The sequence below is a fragment of the Lepidochelys kempii genome, chromosome 2, assembly GCF_965140265.1.
Source record: "Lepidochelys kempii isolate rLepKem1 chromosome 2, rLepKem1.hap2, whole genome shotgun sequence".
NCBI classification, from domain to species: Eukaryota; Metazoa; Chordata; order Testudines; family Cheloniidae; genus Lepidochelys; species Lepidochelys kempii.
In genome coordinates, this window is record NC_133257.1 from 66700017 (window position 1) to 66705325 (window position 5309).

At 41.0% G+C, this 5309-nt stretch overlaps 1 non-coding gene across 1 annotated transcript; it reads right to left on the reverse strand.

Annotated features, from left to right (window-relative positions):
* Positions 1-791: 791 nt before the first annotated feature.
* LOC140907977 (U4 spliceosomal RNA) lies at positions 792-925 on the reverse strand. The gene has a single exon (XR_012157689.1). It is a non-coding gene; the product is annotated as a U4 spliceosomal RNA (small nuclear RNA).
* Positions 926-5309: the final 4384 nt, after the last annotated feature.

Sequence of the window (5309 nt, forward strand, 5' to 3'; positions counted from 1 at the left end):
AATTGCCATGAAGGAAATTCTACTTGGAAATATGCCTATAGCCTAATCTGCAGTCCCACCTTCTGGTCTCCCTTCCAAAACCATGTTTCATTGATGGACAGGCTGATTTTAGAAGCCAGATGTGTTTTTTCAAACAAGAAGCTGTTGATCTAATAGGGGGCAGAAATCCTGACAAAAGACAAAAAAAAAAAAAAGTGTTGTTCAAGTCAATGTTTGAATGGGGACAAAATTAAGAATATTTTTTCTAAAAAACATCAGTTTTGCACTTGAATGGCTCTCTGGTATTTACAAACTCACAAGCCTCTCCTAATGCATTTAGCAGACAGAATTTCTTGGAGTTTTTTTGTTTTGTTTTTTTTTAAATAAATAAAAAAACAGATGTCCTTCTTTTACTATAGAGAGACACCTAGCACTGTATTCACTATTTGCTGCCGCAGAGGTTACGGGCCTGGTCCTCTGTGTAGTCATTTACATATGTAGTGATTTACATCTGTGCAAAGAGGGTGTCAATGTTGTGCACCCCTTTTACACTGAATGACCTGCAGGGTGCAGGGCTACAGTGCCTCGGGTCCAATACATCTGTCTAGCTAACTACCAGAGGGAGACCAAGATCTGTTTGCACAGGAGTTATGGTGCAAAGGAAGAGTCAAGCCACTGGCAATAACCTCTGTTCCTGTGTGGCTGATTTTTGGCATGCACTTATAGAAGACAGAAGCATGTTCTCACTAGAAGGGAGCATGGAAAATGAGAGGAAAGCTACACCAGATGTAAAGAATCATTGACTTGAAGTGCAGTTCAGTATGTGGGCAAAAGTGCATCGTCCTTGAGAGTGTTGCAGATGAGAGCCTCAGCTAAAGTTTTCAATTAGCAATAATCATGCCTCAGCTTAACCTCACAGATTATGATGCTGCCACTGCACATGGCCCATGAATCCAACAATTTGATCACCTCTATCTTAAATTATTAGCTTTACCTTCACTTTTCTGATCAGTTATTTGGCTCACTTGATTGTGGTTGGGTTGTGCTAATATATTTATTTTAGCTGACATTATATGTAGCTGAATTATCTGCCTCCAACAAGTCAAAAATGAAAGAAATGGAATAACAAAAGGAAATTGTTAATAATCCACATATATATTGTAAGAAATAGAATCATAATAATAAATGCTCAAAAAATTCTATTAGAGTTTAATCTTGCATACATTGGTATACTTTTACATTCACTGAAAAAGATAATTTAGGTAGGAGCAAAAGCAGCCCTTCAAATCTTATGAAAATATTTCCCTTCCCCTCTGCCTTAATTTCTGCTCTTTTAAATGGTCAGTGACCCCAGTGATGGCCCTTGTGTGCTCCATAACTGAGTACTATGCACCAGTATGGACCAGAAGAAGCCATACTCATCTTGTTGATGTCCAACTGAACACTACAATGTGGTGCATCACTGGAACCCTCAAGTCGATCTCAACATCTTGGATGCTGGTGCTGTTGCACGTTGCTTCCCCCATCCATTTGCTGCAATGCCACAACTCTTCAGGAATTCCAGTGGATCGTGGAAAATGAATGTCTCCCCATCCACCAGGACCTTAACAACGCCCCTCATCACTGGCTGAAGTCGCACAAGACCCATACATTTATGCAACTTTTGGACCCATACATTTATGCAACTTCAACCCTGATGAAGCTTGGAAAGCCAAATGGAGTTCACAAGAAGTCACAACTAAACACCTTGTGAAAGACCCGACGCAGAAGGACCCTGGCTTTGATCTGCCACGAAGCTCATGGGCAACCCTAAACTGCATCTGCACACACCATGGCAGATTCGGATACTTGCTGCACAGTGGAAAATTAAAGACTCTCCAGTGTGTGACTGTGGTCACCCAAAACATACCATGGAACATATAACAACTCAATGCCCCTGCTCTGATGGGCTGGCCCTGCTGGAGGAAGGACTTCCCCTCAGTAATTGACAGAAGATGCTCCTCCCAGTGGTGCCAATTAAGCCAAGTCAAACCAAAATTAAGACAAATGTCATGGTATCAAATCCTAATGTATGTTTACCTCATTTCATGGTCTGAACAGCTGCTTGCTTTCTGTCATTGTGTGTTTTCCTGATTGCAGTTTTTTCATTAACTTACTGGCTGGCCCTATCTATCATCATCCAGGACAACATAAGGCCTGATACCAAATCTGGGAAGAATAGGTAGGAGAAATTTGCTCCTAATGGTGAGATTAGTGATGGGTGTTCAGAGAAAGATTGGAAGGGTCTATTTGGAAAGTAGTTAAAGCAGTACCTAGGGATTGCAAAGGCTTATAAAGAACCTTGAGATCCCTAGATGGAAGGCACTATGGAAGTATAGAGTATTATGATTAAGTATTCAAACTTTGGAGACTTACTTTAACCCGAAAAATTGGACTAGCAATCATATGCAAACTGGCTTTGTTGTAAGATTTCTGTTATTTCCTGTTAATAACCAGGTTGGAAAATAGGCAGGAACACCACTCTGGCATATTTCACTATTTGGCATCCAGAATAATCAGGAAGTGGAGAATCACAAAAAACTGGATGGAAAAAGAGAATCATAAAAAAATATTAACCACACTTTTATGAACATCAAAATATCATTGAATTTGAGATAGAAGGTTCAGTTCGGTTCATTCTTTGTCTGAATAAGTTCAACCCTTCCTTGCTGGGATTTCAAAGAGAAAATTAAATGTTGTTTTTACCTTGAGAAAGAATGACTCCTGGTTTGACTTTCCAAACTTCCTTTCAGAGAGCCTATTATGGCTTATATAATTATGTTTGTTCTTGCTTTATAATATGTGCTGAATATAAACTATCTTGGGCCATGCAGCTAAATAAATGAGCTATATAACATTACACATTTTATTCAATGCCAATGAAGATACTAAACTTGCCTCCTATAAAAAAAAGGAACTTCCAACCCATCCCAAAAATCCCCTTAATCAAATACCTGTGTAAACTGGTGAGCCTTACTGGGGCTCAGTTAGAGCAGCAAGATGGGATAGTTTTTGGGTCAAGGCTTTTCTACCACCGGCAGCCTTCAACTGAACATTACCTCAAGTGCCCCAAACTAAGCTCATCTTCTGCAATATCAGAAGAGAGGTGAAGTCAGCTTAGCTCTGCAGCCCATTTATGCTTATGCTGGGTGCAGCAAAGATGGGAGGTTATCAAGGAGCCTATTATGGCTCCTTCATTCTCTGCCTGGCTCCAGGCTCAGGTTAGAGAAGCCTTGTCAGATGATTATGCTCCCCTACTTAGCATGCACAAGCTAGAGATAGCAGGAGCACTTTTCACTCTGGCCATTCCCTGTGCCTTCCTCACCCCCCTCCAATACACCAGCAGTACCTGCGACTGGGTCGGAAGTTTTAGGAGTCAGCTGTGCTGGCTCTATACCTACTGAGTCTCTGCATTGTCTGAGCAGCACAAAGGAAGCCGAGTAGGTCTGACAATCTGTTCCATGGTCTATAAGGCAGCCAGAACTCAAACGATATTGGGATTTACTGGTAAAAAACAACTTGAATTGCACATAAAAAAATGAAGAGCAAGCACAGATGTCATGCATTCCTTTTAACAAGCTTCACAAAGTGAGAGGAGCACCACAGCTGGTTAAAGATTCTGAGTAGTGTTTCAAGCACCGTGCTGTATCATGAGATGACAAGGCATGGCTAACCATGCTACGATCTGAAAGGAAAAGTTACAGTCTCTTAGCCACAAAAATAAAATAAAATAAAATAAAATAAACCAACCACCCTGCATTTGGCCACCTCAGCAACTTGATCTTCTAAATGTAGCTAACTGCTTACTTTCCTAGAAACAGGTGGGTGGAACCACTCTATGATGTGTCAGATAACAACTCCTCTGTCTCTTTGAGAAATTTTCCTTGGCCGTTGAGCACCAGCTCCACCTTCCTTAGCTGGACTGAGTCTCAGCCAAGTAGCTCTCACTGAGGCTTCAGTTTCAGCTAAAATTGGCAAAACTGAGGGAAAGCCCACATGGCTTAAATGAAAAAGAGACACAAAGCTGTGATATCAGCATGATGGCACTGGCATTCAGACTGCCTCACTCCATCCTTCTGTGGTCTCACATAGTGATTGAAAAGGTGACAAAATTATCTGTTGTATTTATATGGCCCACTTCAAAGTAGTATCTGAGCATAATTTTGAAGCAGTTGAAATGAGAGAGACTTTGAGTAGCAAACACTCAACACTAACCTTTGGGTTCTCTCAGAGAAAGGAAAACAAAGTGCCCATGTGCCTCCATCCTGCCAGAGTCTGATGCCATGTCAACAAACCCTCTTGGTCAGTGGTCTCAAAGGCAGCTGGTAGATTAGAGCTTCTGTCTTAATCTTGTTCAGGTCTGAGGGCCACCCAAGGAATATTGCTTTCTGGTCCTTATAGATGCCCTACATGTTTCAAGAAAGTAGTGTATTACTGGAATACCAGCATACAAAATCTTTAAAGACTCATTTCTTGCTAAACTGCCTCAGCTTCAGTCTGACGGCTGAGTGGCCCAGCCTGGGTTATATTTCAGTCACTTTTCCAAAATCCGCTACTGCTGAGACCTGGATTATCCATCTCTAAAAATTCAGTCCTCCTGTATCTGAAAGTGAAATTCGGTTTTGCAGCAGGAAGGTGTTAACATGACCACATTATGGAGATTAACATTACAGCAAATCATCAAAAGAACCAGAAATATCCAATGCACTCAACAGCTCTATTTCTGGTGAAAGTCTCAAGAAAGTAACAAGAGAACAGTACTATACAGTAGGTCAGTTATTAATTTTTCTTGGAATCCCAACAAAAACAAGACCTGGCAAGAGTCAACATGTCTGCACTGTAATTTTTTACTTTTTATTTCACAACATGATCCACATACCAATTAACTTTCTTTACTCAGCTAAGTATTGTTTCACCTGCTTTTAACTAGGAGCTGCAGTTATGTTACTACATGGATAGAAAGAGTATTTAGTTTCATTGTACTTACCGTATGTTCCTTTGTATTCTGTGATCAAGTGTCAGCTTGTGATACCCCACAGCAATATTCCTTAGTGAGTCATAACAATAAGCCATACAACTCCCATAGTTAGGGCCACGTTGTACCCAGCTGTTGCATGGGGGTACAAGAGAAAATGTGAGCGCGTGAAAGCATTCCCTCTTCCCTGTTTTGTCCCTCAGCAGGACCACATCTGCAATCCTTGAGCTTCTCTGGGAAGTCAGGATAATCCTGGTTATTACCTCTAGCCACCTCAAAAAGAGTAAGAAAGTTGTGGAAGAGGCAGTCATGGCCA